General features: G+C 47.0%; 1 protein-coding gene across 2 annotated transcripts in view; it reads left to right on the forward strand.

Moving 5' to 3' along the window:
* The first annotated feature begins 669 nt into the window (after positions 1-669).
* The window catches only part of PIGC (phosphatidylinositol glycan anchor biosynthesis class C), a 48,103-nt gene continuing 24,498 nt past the window's right edge, over positions 670-24,274 (forward strand). Inside the window, exon 1 of one of the 2 annotated variants that reach the window (XM_040408316.1) lies at positions 670-739. The gene's annotated coding sequence lies outside the window, so the exon portion shown is untranslated. Of the gene's footprint in view, positions 816-24,274 lie in introns of both variants that reach the window. The other variant, XM_040408317.1, reaches the window with a different exon arrangement.

Raw genomic sequence — 24,274 nt, forward strand, 5'->3', positions numbered from 1 at the left:
CGTCACCCATTGACTTTCAATGTAAAGTCTGAACGGATCCGCTCAGGCTACTTTCATACTTAGACATTTTTCTAAGTTATAATGCAGACGGATCCGTTCTGAACGGATGCAAACGTCTGCATTATAGGAGCGGATCCGTCTGATGAAACATCAGACGGACCCGCTCCGAACGCTAGTGTGAAAGTAGCCTTACAGGGTGGTCGTAACCATGGAAACGAGCAGTGTATAATGTGATGGGAAAATGAATCAAGCCAACAAAGGAGGCGATATGGACAATGACAATACATTAGTAAGTGCCTTGTGTTAACTTTCTCTACATGATAAATGCCACTTACTGAAGTGAGACAACCTCTTTAATAAAATAAAAAAATAACACGGACAATCCCTTTAAGGTACTTTGTGTCACAGTCCCTGTGTTCAGTTGTCACACCCCCGTCATAACTGTACAAACGATAAATAACATAGACAACCCCTTTAAATAAAACGTTTCTAATCCAGGTTCACATAGTAGCAGTTACTACATATCCCAGACAGACAGACTCTATACAATACAGCTGTCAGTCACGTGTTAGATACACGTGTCAGAAAGACTGACGTGAGCAGCACACGTTACTTCCTGTATACAGGAGCGCTGCCTGTAGTGTCACATGACACCGCAAGGCATGCTGGGAACTGTAGTGTCGCCTGGATGGGCCGTGCTGCTGGTTACGACGATCGCCGACGTTGCTATACGACAAAGGTAAGGCTCGTAAGCTCCCGGGAAGGCTAAACGTGATGTCAGGAGCATACCAGTCATATACAGCACGGTGTACACGGTGAACCGGTAGTTCTCCGCGGTAACGTTTCCTGCAGGCGTTTGGAAGGACAGCCCTCCTGCGGGGGCTTTCTGTAGCTTGACATATAGTCTGGTTGCCTAGCAGCTGCCTGTCTATGGGTGGTACCCAGTGTCTGAGGTGGGACATTGGGACCCTCATCTTATGTATACTGGAGGCAGGGTGAGCCCCCCAGCACATAGTTATATCCAGATCCTGGGTCAGGCCTGTGGCACATTAGGACGGTCCGCATGGTTCCTGCTACAGATCCTACCTATAGGGCGGGTCCCACAGCAGAAGCCGCCATGGTTGTTCACACTGAATACTGCGGGTCCACTTGTGGTTTCGCCACTGTTGAATAGAGCTGAAAAACCAGCAGACTCCCGGCGCCCGCTGAGGGTCTGGGCGGACAACGCGCCAAGAAGGGCCACGCGGTTGTAGCTTTAAGGCTCTGTTCACACAGGGGATTTTGACACTGTCAAAATCCGCCGCAGTTCACTTTATACGCCGCGGACCCACCATTAAATGGAGCGAAGCCGCCAGCAGACAGCCACCGTGTCAATAATGTCCCCTTTTGGCGCAGGCGTCGCCTTCATCCGCCGACCCACATACTTTAGTGCTGCCTCGTATTGAAAACGACTGTTCCCGCCAGTGGGGGAGAAAAGAAACACGCCACCATGTCATTTCCTGCTGAACTCAATGGGGGTGGACTGCGTGTGTTTTCTGAGTGGATGCTACCAGCGGAATATGGGTGCGTTCATTGTACGTTTTAAGGTGACGTATACATTACAAAAAAAGGATTTTAAAAAAAAACGCCACACACCACATTCTTGTATCCTGCACAGTCTGGGAAAAAAAACAAAAACATGTAAGGCATCCGTCTGAGGCATACGTTTAACATTTCCGTTTTTTGTATACGTTAAAAGGATGGGAAGAATGTGACGTGAACCCACCCTGTGACCTCAGCCTGTTTTCACATCCATAAAAAAAAATATAAAAAATCTGGCTTCACACAAATGGCTGATGGACTCGTTGACTTGAATGGGTGAGTCGTGCATGAAAGGTGGACCACAATATCGGCGGACGCTGTGGGTGCCCGAGGCCACTATCGCCCATCACAGGCATCATATACTGTACATTGACACATCTAAATGTGCATCCTGAGTGTAAGGTGTGTGCCCCCGCGGCTCCCAGACTAAGACTATATTATAGGCGTACGGCGCAGTTTTAGGATATTGGCTCCGCCCCCTCATCCAGTATTTTATATGGATAGCTTCTTTTGTTTTATTTTGAACATCAGGAATTATAAATATTTTTAATTAATTTAACCACTTAAGGACCACAGGTTTATACCCCCCTAAAGACCAGGCCCTTTTTTACAAATCGGCACTCCACAACTTTAGCGGTTTATTGCTCGGTCATGCAACTTACCACCCAAATGAATTTTACCTCCTTTTCTTCTCACTAATAGAGCTTTCATTTGGTGGTATTTCATTGCTGCTGACATTTTTACTTTTTTTGTTATTAATCGAAATTTAACGATTTTTTTGCAAAAAAATGACATTTTTCACTTTCAGTTGTAAAATTTTGCAAAAAAAAACGACATCCATATATAAATTTTGCTCTAAATTTATTGTTCTACATGTCTTTAATAAAAAAAAATGTTTGGGTAAAAAAAAAATGGTTTGGGTAAAAGTTATAGCGTTTACAAACTATGGTACAAAAATGTGAATTTCCGCATTTTGAAGCAGCTCTGACTTTCTGAGCACCTGTCATGTTTCCTGAGGTTCTACAATGGCCAGACAGTACAAACACCCAACAAATGACCCCATTTCAGAAAGTAGACACCCTAAGGTATTCGCTGATGGGCATAGTGAGTTCATAGAACTTTTTATTTTTTGTCACAAGTTAGTGGAAAATGATGATTTTTTTTTTTTTGATTTTTTTTTTTTCTTACAAAGTCTCATATTCCACTAACTTGTGACAAAAAATAAAAACTTCTATGAACTCACTATGCCCATGTGGGGTAGTTATACTGCCCTGGCATTTTCCAGGGGCCCTAATGTGTGGTAAGTAGGTAAATGACCAGTGAAATCCGAAAGGTGCTCTTTGGAATGTGGGCCCCTTTGCCCACCTAGGCTGCAAAAAAGTGCCACACATGTGGTATCGCCGTACTCAGGAGAAGTTGGGGAATGTGTTTTGGGGTGTCATTTTACATATACCCATGCTGGGTGAGATAAATATCTTGGTCAAATGCCAACTTTGTATAAAAAAAATGGGAAAAGTTGTCTTTTGCCAAGATATTTCTCTCACCCAGCATGGGTATATGTAAAATGACACCCCAAAACACATTGCCCAACTTCTCCTGAGTACGGGGATACCACATGTGTGACACTTTTTTGCAGCCTAGGTGCGCAAAGGGGCCCACATTCCAAAGAGCACCTTTCGGATTTCACCGGCCATTTTTTACAGATTTTGATTTCAAACCACTTCTCACGCATTCGGCCCCTAAAATGCCAGGGCAGTATAACTACCCCACAAGTGACCCCATTTTGGAAAGAAGACACCCCAAGGTATTTCGTGATGGGCATAGTGAGTTTATGGAAGTTTTTATTTTTTGTCACAAGTTAGTGGAATATGAGACTTTGTACGGAAAAAATAAATAAAAAATAAATCATCATTTTCCGCTAACCTGTGACAAAAAATATAAAATTCTAGGAACTCGCCATGCCCCTCACGGAATACCTTGGGGTGTCTTCTTTCCAAAATGGGGTCACTTGTGGGGTAGTTATACTGCCCTGGCATTTTCCAGGGGCCCTAATGTGTGGTAAGTAGGTAAATGACCTGTGAAATCCTAAAGGTGCTCTTTGGAATGTGGGCCCCTTTGCCCACCTAGGCTGCAAAAAAGTGTCACACATGTGGTATCGCCGTATTCAGGAGAAGTTGGGCAATGTGTTTTGGGGTGTCTTTTTACATATACTCATGCTGGGTGAGAGAAATATCTCGGCAAAAGACAACTTTTCCCATTTTTTTATACAAAGTTGGCATTTGACCAAGATATTTATCTCACGCAGCATGGGTATATGTAAAATGACACCCCAAAACACATTGCCCAACTTCTCCTGAGTACGGCGATACCAGATGTGTGACACTTTTTTGCAGCCTAGATGCGCAAAGGGGCCCACATTCCTTTTATGAGGGCATTTTTAGACATTTGGATCCCAGACTTCTTCTCACGCTTTAGGGCCCCTAAAATGCCAGGGCAGTATAAATATCCCACATGTGACCCCATTTTGGAAAGAAGACACCCCAAGGTATTCAATGAGGGGCATGGCGAGTTCATAGAAATTTTTATTTTTTTGGCACAAGTTAGCGGAAATTGATTTTATTTATTTTTTTCTCACAAAGTCTCCCTTTCCGCTAACTTGGGACAAAAATTTCAATCTTTCATGGACTCAATATGCCCCTCACGGAATACCTGGGGGTGTCTTCTTTCCGAAATGGGGTCACATGTGGGGTATTTATACTGCCCTGGCATTCTAGGGGCCCTAAAGCGTGAGAAGAAGTCTGGAATATAAATGTCTAAAAATTTTTACGCATTTGGATTCCGTGAGGGGTATGGTGAGTTCATGTGAGATTTTATTTTTTGACACAAGTTAGTGGAATAGGAGACTTTGTAAGAAAAAAAAAAAAATTTCCGCTAACTTGGGCCAAAAAAATGTCTGAATGGAGCCTTACAGAGGGGTGATCAATGACAGGGGGGTGATCACCCCCCTATAAGGCTCCATTCAGATGTCCGTATGTGTTTTGCGGATCCGATCCATGTATCCGTGGATCCGTAAAAATCATACGGACATCTGAATGCACCCTGACAGGGGGGGTGATCAATGACAGGGGGGTGATCAGGGAGTCTATATGGGGTGATCACCCCCCCTGGAAGGCTCCAGGGAGACGCCTGTATGTGTTTTGCCGATCCGATCCATCTATCAGTGGATCCGTAAAAATCATGCGGACGTCTGAATGGAGCTTTACAGGGGGGTAATCAATGACAGGGGGGTGATCAGGGAGTCTATATGGGGTGATCACCACAGTCATTGATCACGCCCCTGTAAGGCTCCATTCAGACGTCCGTATGCGTTTTGCGGATCCGATCCATCTATCAGTGGATCCGTAAAAATCATGCGGACATCTGAATGGAGCTTTACAGGGGGGTGATCAATGACAGGGGGGTAATCAATGACAGGGGGGTGATCAATGACAGGGGGGGTGATCAGGGAGTCTATATGGGGTGATCAGGGGCTAATAAGGGGTTAATAAGTGACCGGGGGGGGGGGGTGTAGTGTAGTGTAGTGGTGCTTGGTGGGACTTTACTGAGCTACCTGTGTCCTCTGGTGGTCGATCCAAACAAAGGGGACCACCAGAGGACCAGGTAGCAGGTATATTAGACGCTGTTATCAAAACAGCGTCTAATATACCTGTTAATGGTTAAAAAAATCACATCTCCAGCCTGCCAGCGAACGATCGCCGCTGGCAGGCTGGAGATCCACTCTCTTACCTTCCGTTCCTGTGAGCGCGCGCGCCTGTGTGCGCGCGCTCACAGGAAATCTCTGCTCACGCGAGATGACGCCAATCGGCGTTAGCGTAGCCTGGGGGAGCCGCAGAGATGACGCCTTTCGGCGTTACAGTTGCGGCAAGTGGTTAACATAGATTTGTTTATTTATTTATAATCTTGCCACAGATGAGCACCCTAGGCTGGTCTGCACACTTACCTGCGTTACGTGACCATTTGACATGACACAAGGGGGGCAGGTCACCGCTGCTGAGGCCGGGGGAGCAGGTAAGTATTCTTCCCTACGTAGGTCTACCCAGGAGGTGAGGTTTGCTAAACTCCCCCCACCCAAAGGTGCACATCCCCTTCATCGTTCCCAATGCTGTGCAGCATTTCATTCTAATCTAGACCAGCAGCATCAGCATTACTTTCCATTTCATCACCTTTTTTAACGCTTTTATTATATGTTTTGTTTTTGCAGAAAACAATGGGGGTCATTTATCAAACTGGTGTAAAGTAGAACTGGCTTAGTTGCCCATAGCAACCAATCAGATTCCACCTTTCATTTTCCAAAGGAGCTGTGAAAAATGAAAGGAGGCATCTGATTGGTTGCTATGGGCAACTAAGCCAGTTCTACGTTACACCAGTTTGATAAATGACCCCCAATGTCATTTTACTGAACAACAGCCAGGATAGCTCATATGGACAGGGTTATGTTATACTACAATGCCTGGCGAGCCTTGCCTTACCCCAGGGGTGCTGGGAATGGAACCCGTATCTGATAATGTATCCTCATTAAAGCAGTAGTCCCATGACCATCGCGTAAAGCTAGGCGGAGGGCTGACCGCTGAGGCCCCATGCTCCCCGTTTGAATGGAGTGGTGGATTTATAATATGTTACACTTCATGCCGCTCCAACTGTAACCCCGCTGTCTTACTGACATTTCTGCCCCTTCCCAGAAGCCCGTCTCTCGGGCGCAGTGCGCTCCTTCAGTTGCCGTTTTGCATTATTAATGTTATATGTTAACTAATTGTGCCTCAGATAGCGGGGAAAATGTGGATAATACGAGGGAGCGTTTAAAAGAAAGATACGAGAGAATATGTCTGATGACCCGGAGCAGCCTGACTAGGACTACTTTCACATCATGGATCAGCAAAAACGCTTCCGTTATTTATAATACAAGCGGCTGCATCCGTTATATTATGTCTGAAATAGCCCTGACGGATCCGTCCCTAAAACCATTGTAAGTCAATTAGGGACGGATCCATTTTCTTTTGTGTCCGAGAAAACGTACATTGTCTTTCATGCCGGATCCGTCTTTCAGAGTTTTTCTGTCCGGTATGGGAGCGCAACCAAATGGAATGGAACGCATTCTGCTGCACGCCACTCCGTTCAGTTCTGTCCCTATTGACAATTAATAGGGACAAAAATGAAGCGTTTTCCTCCAGTATTGAGCTCCTCTAATGGATCTCAGTACCGGAAAGGAAAACTCCGATGTGGAAGTAGCTTAATATGGAAAATGCTTTAAAGGGGTTGTCTTACTTCAGCAAATTGTGATTGTCCATAATGTCTCCTTTGCTGGCTGGATTCATTTTTCCATTGTATAAGGCTACTTTCACACTTGCGGCAGAGGATTCCGGCAGGCAGCTCCTTCGCCGGAACTGCCTGACGGATCCGGCAATCCAGACTAAAACGAATGGCATTTGTCAGACGGATCCGGATGCGGATCAGTCTGACAAATGCATTGAAATTTCCTGGATCCGTCTCTCTGGTGTCATACAGAAAAACGGATCAGGTATTTATTCTTTTCACATATTTAAAAGGTCTGCGCATGCGCGGACTGGAAGAATGGATCCGTCAATGCGGCAATTTTAATGCCGGATCCGGCACTAATACATTTCAATGGAAATTAATGCTGGATCCGGCATTCCGGCAAGTGTTCAGGATTTTGTGCCAGAGATAAAAGTGCAGCATGCTGCGGTATTTTCTCCGGCCAAAAACGTAAGAGGGACTGAACTGATGCATCCTGAACGGAATACTCTCCGTTCAGAATGCATTAGGATAAAACTGATCAGTTCTTTTCCGGTATAGAGCCCCTGTGACGGAACTCAATACCGGAAAAGAATAACGCTAGTGTGAAAGTACCCTAATACACTGCTTGTTTCCAGGGGTCACGACCACCCTATAATCCAGCAGCAGTGGTCGTGCTTGCACACTATAGGAAAAAGCACCAGCCTATGCGCAGTCCGGTGGTGGCCGGACCGGAGTTCTCCAGCCACCACCTTGCGGGGCTCCATTCTCAATATAGGTGCGGGTCCCTAGCGATATGCCCCCATTGTCCATGATGAGACAACCCCTTTAACTTTCTGTAGTCTACATGATAAGGCCTCATGCACACCACCGTTGTCCAAGCCGCAGTTTTTGCGGCTCGGGTGCGGACTCCTTCACTTCAATGGGGCCGCAAAAGATGCGGACAGCACACGGAGTTGCTCCGTTCCGTGGGCCCGCAAATAAAATATAACATGTCCTATTCTTGTCTGTTTTGCGGACAAGAATAGGCATTTCTACAATGGGCCGCCTGTTCCGTTCCATAAATTGCTTCCACAAAAAACGGAAGGGTTGTGTGCATGAGGCCTAAATGCCATTCCCTGAAGTGAGACAACCCCTGTCAAGTACTGCAATGGAGTTTGCATTGAGTATAATGCTGTACAATAAGGTCAGTTATTCCACCCGCTGTGCAGGTCGTCTATGACCGAAAAACCAGCAGATCACCTTATTACAGGGATGACGTCTCCTAAATCCTAACCCCCTTTCCAGCCTGCCGATAACCTCTGCGCGGCATTGATATTAGTTCTCCGTGAGAGACCGGCCGCTCAGATCTGCTAATGGCATCTTTCCAGATCACTAAATCCCTCCACATCCTCTCCAGATCAATGTGAAGGTAATTCGGACACGGAGAGCTTTCCGCTTACCAGATACTAATGGCTATGCATTATTTCCAGTCTATTCTGATTTGTAAGATCTCTCCACCGCCCCAGGAAACCTGGCAATTGTATCCATGAAGTCATGAGCTGCAGCTGGACCTTCAGACTTACTGGTAGCGGGCTTTCATATGCCCATATGCGTCATATCGCTGACGTCAGTCCATCTGTCCTTTCTCTGTGATGTGACAGATTACCAATGGCTCACATTTCATTGGAATACTAATGAGGTACTGAAATCCTGAACCTCCCTCCACGTCATTCATAGGAATGAGCAGAGAAGTCGGGTTGTCTATGCCTGGCCATACAAATTATATGGCTGACTCCTCTGATGTCCGCTTATTTCCCCAATACCTAATAGATCGGCCATGTTGTAATGCAACAGCCCAAACTTTCTCTTCCCCGATATCTGCCATCCTGGAAAGGTTAAGCAGCCCTACTATATGGTCAATGTACACCTAATGTGTGTGGCTACTGTGGGGATTTGCTCTGGTAGACAGGCTAGCGGACGCAATACAAAGGCAACCACAAAGTCTTTAACTTAAACAGTTCAGTGTTTTATTCACACATAGGCAAAAACAAAAAGTAACGGTTTGCAGTCTTGGTGTTTGTTCACACCATAAAAAGTCCACAGAACAAAAGCCTTCACCTGGTCAGCTGTTTTTCCACCCGCAGTCCACAGCAGGCTTTAGGGCCTGTTTCCCAGCAGGCGTCTCTCAGCCCTTTAGCACGGCACAAGTTCTCAATTCCAAAACCACACAGAGACCTGACAGCGCTCCACTGTCAGATGGAGGATAATCCACACCCTGCTGAGACTGCTGGCTGGGTTTTATATAGGCCAACAAAGACCCGGCCTGGAGCGTGGGGAGAAGACACCCACCCAGCACTTTGGCTACTCCCAGTAAGAGCCGGCCCGGATCGGCTTTACAGCCACACTAACAACAAACAGTGTCAACCAGCACTAGCTGCCGCTGACACTTAAAACTAACGGCTCTTACCTCACAGAGGCCAGGAATCTCGGTGACACATACCTTCCATCAATGACGGCCGCTTGCGCCTTCCTAGATACCTCCCCCCCTTTGTTCAACCCTAAGAGGGTGAACACCCGCCAGACAGTGTACCCGGGACAGGGCATCCGCGTTTCCCTGTAACCTGCCTGCCCTATATTCCACGGAAAATTTAAAGTTGTGTAATGACAAAAAACATCTGGTGACCCGAGCATTCCTCTCTTCGGCCTGACTCATCCACTTGAGAGGGGAGTGGTCGGTCACCAGACGGAACATTCTCCCCAACAGATAATAGCGGAGAGACTCGAGTGTCCATTTGATGGCCAGGCACTCTCTCTCTCCACTATACTGTACCTAGTCTCGGCTGGGGTAAGCTTTCGGCTCAGGAAAACAACAGGATGTTCCTACCCATTGATGTCCTGAGAGAGTACAGCTCCGAGGCCTATTTCAGAGGCATCGGTCTGTACCACAAACTCACTCTTGAAGTCCGGCGTCACCAATACCCGGGATCCACACAGAGCCGACTTCAAAGCGGAGAAAACCTTTTCCGCCTGCTCATTCCAGTGGACCGTCACTGACTTGCGTCCCTTCAAAAGGCCTGTCAATGGTGCGGCGACTGTAGCAAAATTGGGGACAAACCTCATATTGTACCCCACCATACCTAGGAACGACTTTACTTGCCGAGTAGTGACAGGTCGAGGCCAATTCTTAATTGCCTCAATTTTGTTCACCTGAGGTTTGATAATTCCGCGCCCAATTACATACCCGAGGTCTCTTCTAACTAGGGATCGACCGATTATCGGTTTGGCCGATATTATCGGCCGATATTGAGGATTTTGAACGTTATCGGTATCGGCATCTATTTTGCCGATATACCGATAACATATTGGGAACACAGAACGCGCTGCTCTCAGCGCTCTCTGTGTTCCCTCCGCAGCACAGGGGAGAAGGAAGCCGTGTCTCCTCCCCCTGTGCTGCTGCTGCCGCTGCCGCCAATGAGGGGATAGAACATAAGAGGAGGGGAGGAGCTGTGGCCGCTGCGCCACCAATGAAGATAAGCCTTTCATTCATTCATATACAGGAGGCGGGAGCTGGCTGCAGAATCACATAGCCGGCTCCCGACCTCTATGAGCAATAGCTGCGGTCCGCGGTAGTTAACTCCTCAGGTGCCGCGGATCGCAGCTACCGCTGATAGAGGTCGGGAGCCGGCTATGTGATTCTGCAGCCAGCACCCGCCTCCTGTATATGAATGATCGAGAGACTTATCTTCATTGGTGGCGCAGTGCGCCCCCCCAAGCCCCCCAGTATTAATCATTGGTGGCGCAGTGCGCCCCCCACCCCCATCCCAATCCCGGCCAATAGTAAAAACATTGGTGGCGCAGTGCGCCCCCCCCCCACCCAGTATTAATCATTGGTGGCAATGGCCACAGGATCCCCTCTCCCCTGCTCCTCCGATCGGAGCCCCAGCTGTGTAAGCCTGGGGCTCCGATCGGTTACCATGGCAGCCAGGACGCTATTGAAGCCCTGGCTGCCATGATAAGCTCCATGCTGCTGTGTGCACTATGCACAGAGCAGCAGGGACAGTGTGAGATCCTATTCACCCTGATAGAGATCTATCAGGGTGAATAGGACAAAGGTTCTAGTCCCTAAGGGGGTTAAAAGTTAGTAAAAAAAAAACACAAAAATATTAAGTATAAATGAAAAAGATTTATAAAAAAAAAATACACATTAACAATAAACAAAAAAAATACACATTAACAATAAACATATTAATTTTCAGCAGATTTCTGTAGGAATTTTTTTTTTTCTCAAAAATGAAAATTCCCAGAATATCGGTATAAATTATCGGCTATCGGCCTGAAAGTTCACAAATTATCGGTATCGGTATCGGCCCTAAAAAATCAATATCGGTCGATCCCTACTTCTAACCCTATCGCGCACTTTTTTGCGTTAGCGGTTAAGCCAGCCTTCCTAAGGGAGTCCACTACAGACTGTACTTTAGGTAGGTGACTTTCCCAGTCGGTGCTGTGGATAACGATATTGTCCAGGTACACCGAAGCGTACCGACGATGTGGACGGAGTACGATGTCCATTAGCCTGTGAAACGTGGCGGGAGCGCCATGTGGACCAAAGGATAATACCTTGTACTGATAGAGCCCCTCTGGCGTGATGAAAGCTGTTTTTTCCTTTGCAGCCTCCGTGAAGAGTACCTGCCAGTACCCTTTGGTGAGGTCCAACACAGAAAAATACTGGGCTTGGCCCAACTTCTCAATAAGCTCACTTACTCGGGGCATGGGATATGCATCAAACTTGGACACCTCATTCAGTTTGCGGAAGTCATTACAGAACCGAAATGTCCCGTCCGGCTTGTGTATTAAGACTATCGGACTGGCGCATTCACTTTTTGACTCCTCAATGACACCTAGCTGGAGCATTAGCTGCACTTCCTCTGCGATGGCTTGTCGCAGAGCCTCGGGTACCCGGTATGGTTTTAACCGGACTTTTGCCTGAGGCTCAGTGATAATGTCATGCCGGATTACGGACCTGCGTCCAGGAAGGTCCGAGAACACATCCGTGTTCCGACTAATGAACTCCCTGGCTTCCTGAGCCTGTTTAGAGCAGAGGCTGTCAGCAATTTTCACTGTGGCAGCCGCTTCCCTTGCTTCAGACAGAGGGGCCGAAACTGCTTCCCGTAGGAACCCCGGTCGTGGGCTGTCTTCAGTACCGGTTTCTAGGGATCGACCGATTATCGGTTTGGCCGATATTGAGGATTTTGAACGTTATCGGCATCTATTTTGCCGATATACCGATAACGTATTGGGAACACAGAACGCGCTGCTCTCAGCGCGTTCTGTGTTCCCTCCGCAGCACAGGGGAGAAGGAAGCAGTGTCTCCTCCCCCTGTGATGCTGCTGCCGTTGCCTCCAATGACAGGACGGAAGACAAGAGGAGGGGAGGGGCTGTGGCCGCTGCGCCACCAATGAAGATGAGTCTTTCATTAATTCAAATACAGGAGGCGGGAGCTGGCTGCAGAATCACATAGCCGGCTCCCGACCTCTATGAACGGCAGCTGCGGTCCGCGGTAGTTAACCTCTTAGGTGCCGCGGATCGCAGCTACCGCTCATAGAGGTCGGGAGCCGGCTATGTGATTCTGCAGCCAGCTCCCGCCTCCTGTATGTGAAAGAGAGGTATCTTCATTGGTGGCGCAGTGCGCCCCCCCCCCTCAAGCAGTGCGCCCCCCACCCCAATAGTAAAAACATTGGTGGCGCAGTGCGCCCCCCCCCCCCTCAAGCCCCCTAGTATTAGTCATTGGTGGCGCAGTGCGCCCCCCACCCCCATCCCAATAGTAAAAACATTGGTGGCGCAGTGCGCCGCCCCCCCCCCCCCCAGTTCTAATCATTGGTGGCAGTGGCCACAGGATCCCCTCTCCCCTGCTCCTCCGATCGGAGCCCCAGCAGTGTAAGCCTGGGGCTCCGATCGGTTACCATGGCAGCCAGGACGCTATTGAAGCCCTGGCTGCCATAGTCAGCTCCATGCTGCTGTGTGCACAGAGCACAGGGCAGCAGGGAGAGTGCGAGATCCTATTCACTCTGATAGAGATCTATCAGGGTGAATGGGACAAGGGTTCTAGTCCCTAAGGGGGCTAAAAGTTAGTAAAAAAAAAAAAAACACAAAAATATTAAGTATAAATGAAAAAAATTTACAAAAAAAATAAAATAATAATACACGTTAACAATAAACATTAATTTTCAGCAGATTTGTGTAGGAAATTTTTTTTTTTTCCTCAAAAATAAAAATACCCAGAATATCGGTATAAATTATCGGCTATCGGCCTGAAAGTTGACAAATTATCGGTATCGGCCCTAAAAAATCAATATCGGTCGATCCCTACCGGTTTCCCTATCTTTCCATGGTTTAGGCAGATTCACATGGTACACCTGCTCCGGCTTTCGCCTCCCTGGCTGATGTACCTTGTAATCTACCTCTCCAATTTTTTCAAGTACTTTGTAGGGCCCCTGCCACCTAGCTAGGAACTTATTGTCTACGTTTGGTACCAGAACCAACACCTGATCACCCGGGATAAAGTTCCGTACCAGCGCCTTCTATCCGTCCTTGCATCTGGGTGACGTACTCAACCACACTTTTGTGCGGTGTGGGTTGTTGTTCTCACGCCAACAGACCGCGAGGGTGTCTGCTGTATAGCAGTTCGAAGGGCGAGAACCCAGTAGAGATATGGGGCACCTCTTGCACTGCGACCATAAGATAGGGCAGAAGAAGGTCCCAGTCCCTCCCATCCTTAGACGCCACTCTTTTTAACATAATTTTTAATGTTTGATTAAACCTCTCTACCAGGCCATCTGTTTGCGGATGATACACGGACATTCGTAGCTGTTTTATGTGGAGCAACTTACAGAGTTCCCTCATGACCTTGGGCATAAACGGGGTCCCTTGGTCAGTCAGAACCTCCTTAGGCAGACCCACTCGAGAAAACATCTCCATTAACTCCTTAGCTATGAGTTTGGCTGATGTATGACGCAGTGGCACCGCCTCCGGGTACCGAGTGGCGTAGTCGAGGACGACCAAGATGTGTTGGTGCCCTCTAGCGGACTTCGGTACCAGGCCTACGAGATCCATAGCGATTCGCTCTAACAGGACCTCGATAATCGGGAGGCGTACCAGGGGACTACGGAAATGTGGCTGGGGGCTCGTTATCTGGCAGGTTGGGCAAGACTTACAATATTCTTCTACCTCTCTGAACACACCGGGCCAGTAAAACCGTTGTACAGTAGTATCCGGTCCTGTGTTTTCTGCATTCCCAGATGACCCCCCGAGAACATGCTGGTGGCCTAACTCGAACACAAGTTTGCGATAAGCCTTGGGCACCACCAACTGTTCAATGGATTCACCTCACAGCTGGTTTACCCTAAACAACATATCTTGATGAAACACAAAATGGGGAAACATTGTCTCTGCCCCCGGTTGTTGTTGTTGTTCCCCATCTATTATTAACACATTTTCCCAGGCTCGGGATAGGGTTGGGTCCCGGTGTTGTGCAGTACCAAAATTATCTCCGGAGACATTGAGGTCTGCCAGCTCAGGACCCGGCGGCAAGTCCTCCATGTCTCCCACCATCACACTTAGCGGGGTTGTCTCCCCCTCTTCCACCGAAGTGGCGGTCACCCCTACCGCTGGCCCTTCGGACTCATTTTCCCAGGGTTGGTCTCCCCCCTGAGTCGAGCCACTCTGCTAGGGTTACATCTGTCTCACGGGTATCGGTAACCGGAAGTCTCTTCCAATTATTAGTTCATACGGTAATTTTGTGGTGACTGCTACCTCACGAGTCCACCTGCCGGCCACCATTGACAGAGAGACCAGTGCGGTGGGATAGTCTTTTAAGTCCCCATGAATGCACACAACGCCGACCTTTCGGCCAGTATACTCGACGGGCCGCACCAGAGCAGCTCTTACCAGGGACACCAGGCTCCCTGAATCCAGCAGTGCCACCGCCAGAGTGTCCCCCACTTCCACCTGGCACAGGTGGCTATTGTCTACAGTCTCAGAGGTACCTGTGGCGCACAGCTTCCTGGCATACAATAAGTGGCGGTAGCCATAGTTGGTATCCATGGATTCACCCCGGTGGGGACAGTTGGCCCTTATGTGTCCAGACTCGTGACACCGCCAGCAGACCACCGGGGGTTGGTCTGCAGGGGGTACGTCCCGGGGCGGGTTTGGCTGGCACCAGACGCCGGGTCTGGGGTGGGTTTTTCGGGGGTTTGACTGGCCCCCTCCCAAAAGAACCCCCCTGCAGATTTCTGGTGGCCTCGTAACGCTCCACCAGGTCGACCATCTCTAAAGCATTACCAGGAGACACCTGGCCAATCCAGTGCTGGAGAGGGTACGGAAAAGCCCTCCAGAATACATCCGCCAACAGACGGTCCAGCATAGCAGTGGGAGTCAGTATGTCAGGCTGTAGCCATTTTTGCAACCGGTGTAGCAGGTCATAATATTGTGGTCTGGCAGGTTCAGCCAGGTTAAATTCCCACTGATGCACCCGCTGGGCCCGGACCAATACATTCACCCCCAGTCTGGCTAGGATCTCACCTTTTACGCTCGGGTAGTTGGCCGCTTGATCATCGGGGAGATCAAAAAACACTTGCTGGGGTCCAGACGCCAGGAACGCAGCGACGACCTCAGCCCACTGGTCTCAGGGTAACTTCTCCCTCACGGCCACCTTTTCAAACACCGCCAGATAGGTCTCGACGTCCTCTTAGGGATCGCCGCACGGGCAGCTTTCCGGGCATCGTGGATGTTCTGGGACTCTCCTGCCGCTTGCAACGCCATCACATGTTGTAAAAGCAGCTGGTTAGTTTCCTGCTGCTGCTTGTTGACCTCCTGCTGCTGCAAGTTAGCCTCCACGAGGGCTTTCACGAACGCCTCCATTTTGTCAGGGGACAAACCTGTAACCGTAACCTTGCCGGCTTAATATAGGACATGCACTTGTGCCCAGGAAAACAAAAAAACTTTTCGGCCTTCAGGCCTGCCTCACTGCGTTTGCCCCCATCCGACACCAGTTGTGAGGATTTGCTCTGGTAGACAGGCTTGCGGACGCAGTATAGAGACAACTTCAACGTCTTTAACTTAAACAGTTCAGTGTTTGTTTTTTTTCACACATAGGGAAAAACAAAAAGTAACGGTTTGCAGTCTTGGTGTTAGTTCACACCATAAAAAGTCCACAGAACAAAAGCCTTCACCTGGTCAGCAGTTTTTACACCCGCAGTCCACAGCAGACTTTAGGGCCTGTTTCCCAGCAGGCTTTAGGGCCTGTTTCCCAGCAGGCTTTAGGGCCTGTTTCCCAGCAGGCTTTAGGGCCTGTTTCCCAGCAGGCTTTAGGGCCTGTTTCCCAGCAGGCTTTAGGGCCTGTTTCCCAGCAGGCTTTAGCACGGCACAAGTTCTCAATTCCAAAACCACACAGAGACCTGACAGCGCTCCACTGTCAGATGGAGGATTATCCACACGCAGCTGAGACTGCTGGCTGGGTTTTATATAGGCCAACAAAGACCTGGCCTGGAGCGTGGGGAGAAGCCACCCACCCAGCACTTTGGCTACTCCCAGTAAGAGCCGGCCCAGATCGGCTTTACAGCCATACTAACAACAAACAGTGTCAACCAACACATACCTTCCATCAATGACACCTTCCTACACTAGCTTAAAGGGTTTGTCCAGAATTTTAATATTGATGGCGTACCCTCAGATTGGTGGTGTCTGACACCTGTGCCTACGCCAATTATCTGTTTCCGAATAGCTCTGGCGTTTGGGAACTGCACTGCTCCATCTATAGTGTAGTGGATGATGCTCATATTGAGGTGAATAGAAGCTGGGCTGCAGTTACAAGCTCCATCCACTACACAATGGACAGAACTGTGTAATTCCAGCGCTGAAGCGGATGCGGACCCATTCACTTGAATCGGTCCGTAAGTTGCGGTGCAGAACGGAGGCACGGAAGCACAGCATAGTGCTTTTGTGGGGTTTCTCTCCGTGCCTCCTTTCTCTCTTTGTAGGGTTTTCTCTCCGTGCCTCCACACCGCAAAAAAATAGAACATTTTTTTGCGGTGTGGACGGATCACGGACTCATTCAAGTTGAATGGGTCTGGATCCGTCTGCGAAATCCGCACAGATGTTGCCCGTGCATTGGGGACCGCAAATTGCGGTCCCCAATGCATGGAACGGCTGTGTGCCTAAGGCGTAAGGGTAATATCTCACAGAGTTTTTTGCAGGAGATTTTGAGGCAGATTTTTCTGCAGGTCTTTGAGCTAAAGCCAGAAGGAAGGTGAAGTATAAAGCCTTATTCATTTCACACATCAGTGTTTGGTCAGTGATTTCCATCAGTGGTTGTGAGCCAAAACCAGGATTGGAGCCTCCACAGACATAAGGTATAAGGGAAAGATCTGCTCCTGTTCTGGGTTTAGTGCCGCACCTGGTTTTCGCTCAAAATCACTGATGGAAATCACTGACCATGTGAATAGGGCCTCATGCATATGAACGTATTTTCTTTCTGTGTCCGTTTTTTTTTTGGCGAACCATATGTGGAACCATTAGTTTCAATGAGTCTGCAAAAAAAAACTGAAGTTACTCCATGTGTATTCCGTTTCCGTATGTCCATATGTCTGTTCCGCAAAAAAATAGAACATGTCCTATTATTGTCTGCATTACGGACAAGGATAGGACTGTTGTATTAGGGGCCAGCTGTTCTGTTTCACAAAATACGGAATGCACACGGACGTCATCTGCATTTTTTGTGTATCCGTTTTTTGTGGACTGCAAAATACATACGGTTGTGTGCATGAGCCATAAGGGCTCATATACACTGCTGTAAATTTGGTCCACATCTAATCCTCATTTTCTGCAGAATGGATGCGGACCCGTTAATCTCAATGGGGCCGCAAAAGATGCGGACAGCACACCCGTAAGTCTGTTCCTCAGCCCCGCAAAAAAAATAGAACGTGTCCTATTCTTGTCTGTTTTACGGGCAAGGATACTACATTTCTGCTGGAGTAAAAAAAAAAAAACATTGCAGCATGCACTCGTCCGGGATCCATGTTTTGCGGGTCCACAATTTTCGGACTGCAAAACACCTTCGGCCATGTGCATGAGCCCCCCTAGGCTTAATTGGGTTATCCAACACCTATAATGCCCCCAAAAAATGCCTGGGCACCTCATAAGGTTATACCTACCAGGGTGGATTTGATCACGATTTAAATCACTAGTCAGTAAGGCTTGATTTAAATCATAGTTTTCTACATAAAGACTAATTCTTGCTGGTATAACTTCTAATATGCAAGTAGATGAAGATTTTTAGAATAACAACTTGTGTCTGTGGATCACTACAGTAATTAGGGTAAGGTGCTCTTGGTCTTTGTGACCCAGTCACAGGAAACAAAGAAGAGATAAGACCAGGCACTCAAATATGGAATCGAATGAGATAACTCTTTATTGGAGATTATACTCCCTAAAATGGCAGTGTATAAAATAAATAAAATAGCAAATATCAATACATATACACAATAGCAGCATATAAATAAATAAATAAATCGCATTAATAGCAGCAATAGATACAGCATATGAGACCGCAATCAGTTGATAACCATCAGAAGGTCCAAATATGAAAAACCGCAATTCATATATTAGTGGATTACATTCAGCTTCAATAGGGTAATCAGTCCCGTATGTCTCTCCTACCAAGGGTTAACAGAGCATAAGCAGATAATCGCAGGAAGTCAGACAGACACAGTGCGATGATGTATCGAGGTGGCGTCCCACCTATTAACGCAACTGTATAAATTTTACCTAAGTCCAGCCGGTGTCCTCTTATCCATACAGGGACTTGGAATGTTCGCAATGAACCAAACGCCAACTGAATGTCCGCTCACGTGACTTGTTTGAGCTTCATATGATCGGAGCTTTTAGGCGAAGGTTCCTCCAGTGATCGCCGGTCTTTAACACGGCCGTTCAACTTTAAAATCCAGGGAAACTACTGTCCCAGCATGCCGGTGCAAGGTATAAACCATACTCGTTTCAGGGTTTTTTGAATAACCCCTTCCTCAGTGGAATTGATATTTCCTATTTTATTTATGTTATACACTGCCATTTTAGGGAGTATAATCTCCAATAAATAGTTATCTCGTTCGATTCCATATTTGAGTGCCTGGTCTTATTTCTTCTCAACTTTTTATATTAGGTTGATTCTGCATTCGTAGGTTTGTAGAAGTTAGGATTAAGGCATTTTTCTCAACTCTGTTCATGTTATAACATTTTTGATGTGAAGAAGAGGCATGTGATCTCTGCTGAGTCAAATTCAGTTTGGAGAACTGCAAAAGTAAACCAAGCATCTGTGATAATATCTTGTAGGCAGAAAAACAGCCCAATAATCTTACAAAAACCTCTGAAAGAGCATGACATTGTGAATGGATTAATGGAATTTATTTACCAAAAAAATTACACATATAGAAACATAGAATGTGTCGGCAGATAAGAACCATTTGGCCCATCTAGTCTGCCCAATATACTGAGTACTATGGATAGCCCCTGGCCCTATCTTATATGAAGGATGGCCTTATGCCTATCCCATGCATGCTTAAACTCCTTCACTGTATTTGCAGCTACCACTTCTACAGGAAGGCTATTCCATGCATCCACTACTCTCTCAGTAAAGTAATACTTCCTGATATTACTTTTAAACCTTTGCCCCTCTAATTTAAAACTATGTCCTCTTGTAGCAGTTTTTCTCCTTTTAAATATTCTCTCCTCTTTTACCTTGTTGATTCCCTTTATGTATTTAAAAGTTTCTATCATATCCCCTCTGTCTCGTCTTTCTTCCAAGCTATACATGTTAAGGTCCTTTAACCTTTCCTGGTAAGTTTTATCCTGCAATCCATGTACTAGTTTAGTAGCTCTTCTCTGAACTCTCTCCAAAGTATCAATATCCTTCTGGAGATATGGTCTCCAGTACTGAGCACAATACTCCAGATGAGGTCTCACTAGTGCTCTGTAGAGCGGCATGAGCACCTCCCTCTTTCTACTGGTAATGCCTCTCCCTATACACCCAAGCATTCTGCTAACATTTCCTGCTGCTCTATGACATTGTCTGCCTACCTTTAAGTCTTCTGAAATAATGACCCCTAAATCCCTTTCCTCAGATACTGAGGTTAGGACTGTATCACTGATTGTATATTCTGCTCTTGGGTTTTTATGCCCCAGGTGCATTATCTTGCACTTATCAACATGAAATTTTAGTTGCCAGATTTTTGACCATTCCTCTAGTTTTCCTAAATCCTTTTCCATTTGGTGTATCCCTCCAGGAACATCAACCCTGTTACAAATCTTTGTGTCATCAGCAAAAAGACACACCTTACCATCGAGGCCTTCTGCAATTTCGCTGATAAAGATATTAAACAATATGGGTCCCAGAACAGATCCCTGAGGTACCCCACTGGTAACAAGACCTTGGTCTGAATATACTCCATTGACTACAACCCTCTGTTGTCTGTCCCTCAGCCACTGCCTAATCCATTCAACAATATGGGAGTCCACGTACAGCCTTATTCTACATAATTAAAAACGAATCTTTATTTCATGATGGAATAACCTTTGGATGGTAATATATTTTCCTCAAAAAGCATTTTATAAAAAAAAAATCTGATTTAAATAAAAAAAATCTGATTATATTTTTTTTTAAATCATTGATTTTTATCCACCCTGATACCTACCCTGCTCCCCAGCACCCGCTTCGCTCCTGCTGCCCGCACGGCCGCCGCTGAATCTTCCTGTCGCATGGATCAAAACTTCCAGGGACTGGTGGGAAGCAAATAGCAGGCCGCGATGGGGACGAGCCTCCCTAGCATCGTGGATGATTCTAGGGAGGCTCATTCCTATCTTGGCCTGCCATTAGTTGCCACTGATGTCATAAAAGTGCTAAAAAAAATGTCATAAAAGTGCTAAAAAGCAGCAGCAAAACCTATACATGGAAGCACCTTGATGAAGGATTCTAAGTGTAAAAAGTTTTGTATGCTGTGTTGCTGCCCTGTGTATGGTGATGAGCAGTGGGGTTGTGATAGTATTTGAATGTGGTTGAACATTAGTATGCTCCTTATTAGCAAATTTATATTGTCTTATTCGTTTAGTGGACACTTGTACTGGACTTGATGCCTCTTTCACGTTCTCATATGGACTCATCTCTTATGTAACCAAATATGTTGCTAATTGTCAGAAACGAGGGTGAACTTCATGTACTGTAAGTGTGAGCAACTTGATAACATCTTACTTCTCGCTGGGTGAGAAAACCAACTTGTAATTTAAGCAGTTGTAAGAAGCTGGAGCCTTGGTGAAGATAAAACCATCTAATTATATCCCACGGTGAAGGATATGACTGCTGCTCGTTCTTCATCCAGGACGGGCCGCTGATACCGGTGTGGGCCCCTAGACTTTGATCAGTACATACATGTCCGGTTACACATCCAGTGCCACGTAGAGAGCAGGTCACTCCTGATAAGAAAATGAATCAAGTGCTGATAAGTGTGTAGACCTCAGAGAGGATAACTGCAGAGGTAAAGAGCGAGATGACGTCATCAATGTCTGCACCGCTTGTCATCACTTCACCTAGTCAGGCAGGAACCTTTAACATAGATTCTATGTGTTAATATTGAGCCTTTCTCCCAAAAGTCAAAATAGAACCTATTGAATTATCCTTCAACTTGTTAAAGGGGTAGTTCCATCTCAGACAATGGGGGCATATCGCTAGGATATGCCCCCATTGTCTGATAGGTGCGGGTCCCACCGCTGGGACCCGTACCTACAACGAAAACGAAGCGGGGAGCGCTGTGGCTGGAGGACCCTGGATTTCCCAGGGTCCGCGTCCGTTCACCACCAAGCGCTGCTCGCATAGAAGTGAATGGGAGTGCAACGCGCACGCGCGGCTCATGCTCCCATTCATTTCTATGGGGCAGACGGCAATAGCCGAGCCAGCGCATTGCTATTTTCGGCGGCCCCATAGAAATGAATGAATGAATGGAGGGCGGCTGCGCGTGTGCAGTGCGCCCTATATTTATTTTCCCGCTCCGTTCTCATTGTAGGTACGGGTCCCAGCGGTGGGAACCGCACCTATCAGACAATGGGGGCATATCCTAACGATATGCCCCCATTTTCTGAGATGGGAAAACCCCTTTAAAAGTCCTGTTGAGCCAAATCTCACATCTGCTTCTGGGACCATTGGTTGACCACCAGCCTGGGCATATTCATAACTTCCATAAGGGGTTGTCACCTACTATACCCAGACTCCTCAATGTCCTATGTGCCTAGTTATGGCGTTTTATAGGAGAATCATGGTATAAGTAGGCAGATTTGTCATTAAAGTGATTTATGTTAAGGAGGTATTCCCTTCTGGGACATTGATGGCATAACGCTAGGATATGCCTTCAATGTCAGATTGATGCAGGTCCCACACCTGGGACTTGCTCCTATCTCCAGAACAGGGCCCATAAAGTGAACAGAGAGCAGCTGCGCATGTGCGGCCACTCTTCATTCACCGCTGTGACAGTAGACAAGCGCTGGATCGGCTATTTCCAGCAGTCCCCTAGCGGTGAATGAAGAGATGGCCGAGCTTGCATGGTGCACTCTCCGTTCACCACTATGGGACTTCTGAAAATTGCAGCGCATGCTCACTCAGCTGTTTTTGGAACTCCTATAGCAATGGATGGGAGCCCCCTTCTCCCAGAGATGGAACATGATCATATTTTTCATCCGTGTGCGATCTGCTTTTTTTTTTTGCTTATAGCACACTGACCCATTCATTTCTATGGGACCGTGCACACATCAGTGCTTTTTGCAGATTCGTGCGGCTGTTTTGCAAATGATAGAACATGGCCTATTCTTGTCCGTATTGCCAAAGAGAATAGCCCTTTCCTCCATTGATGGAAGTGCAAAAAATACGGAATGCACACAGAAGGTATCTGTATTGTGCGGATCCATTTCTTGGGGACCAAAATACGGACACGACCATGTGCATAAAGCCTTAGGCTCCATTCACACGTCCGCAAATGGGTCCGCATCCGTTCCGCAATTTTGCGGAACGGGTGCGGACCCATTCATTTTCTATGGGGACGGAATGGATGCGGACAGCACACAGTGTGCTGTCAGCATCCGCATTTGCGGAGCGCGGCCCCGATATTCAGGTCCGCAGCTCCGCAGAAGATAGAACATGTCCTATTCTTGTCCGCAGCTTGCGGACAAGAATAGGCATTTCTATAGGGGTGCCAGGCGGGTGTGTTGCGGATCCGCAATTTACGGGTCCGCAACACACCACGGACGTGTGAATGTAGCCTTATAGAGGGGAGTCAAGAGCAGGGGATCCCTTGTTATAACGTCTGTGCACAAATAGTCCCTGTTTCATAGAGAAACCCCTTTATGGGAAAACTGTATGGCAAGACCTTTGGTGGTTGTTATACCTTACTGAGCCTGTCACCCAGGTGTCCCAAAAAACGGATTTAACTAAAATAAGATTGTGTATCATTTTAACATATCTGTATTAAAAGGGTTGTCCCACAAAAATATTCTACAGTTTTCAAACCAGCCCATGGATCTGAATACTTTTTTTAATTGCATGTAATTAAAAAATTAGGATAGACACAGAGTTATTCAATATAATGTATGTGTATAGCGCCACCTGCTGTTTGTTCTTTGCCTTATTTCTTGTCCACCTCACTAAGGAGGTCACACATGCCCAGTTTAAATCTTCAACTGCCTCCAACCATATCGTCTGTTAGAAGCTGTGGCAGTTACAGGGAGAGAGCTACGGCGAAAAAGATATGCCCCTTGAGCTGTGATAGGTAGAGAGCTGTAGCAGGAAGCACACACCCCCTGAGCTGTAATAGGCCGCTTTCAGATGAGCTCCCGACTCCCAGCGCAGCACCCGTCCTGAACTTCCAGCACTGCCGGGGTCGCATAGCATTATATTGATTTAGGATGCTATGTAACCCTTACAGTTCTGGAATGTATTGGCTAACACTGACAGCATTATGTTATCCAACACATTCCAGACCTCTAAGGGTTACATAACATCATAAATCAATATAATGCTATGCGACCCCGGCAGTGCTGGGAGTTCACTCTGAAAGGGGCCATAGGGAGAATGCTGAAGCAGAAAGTACACGCCGTCTGAGCTTTCAGCCTGAAATACAGTTGCAATAAAAAGTATGTGAACCCTTTGGAATGATATGGATTTCTGCACATATTGGTCATAAAATGTGATCTGATCTTCATCTAAGTCACAACAATAGACAATCACAGTCTGCTTAAACTAATAACACACAAAGAATTAAATGTTACCATGTTTTTATTGAACACACCATGTAAACATTCACAGTGCAGGTGGAAA

This window comes from Bufo bufo, chromosome 9 (assembly GCF_905171765.1).
Source record: "Bufo bufo chromosome 9, aBufBuf1.1, whole genome shotgun sequence".
Lineage (NCBI taxonomy): Eukaryota > Metazoa > Chordata > Amphibia > Anura > Bufonidae > Bufo > Bufo bufo.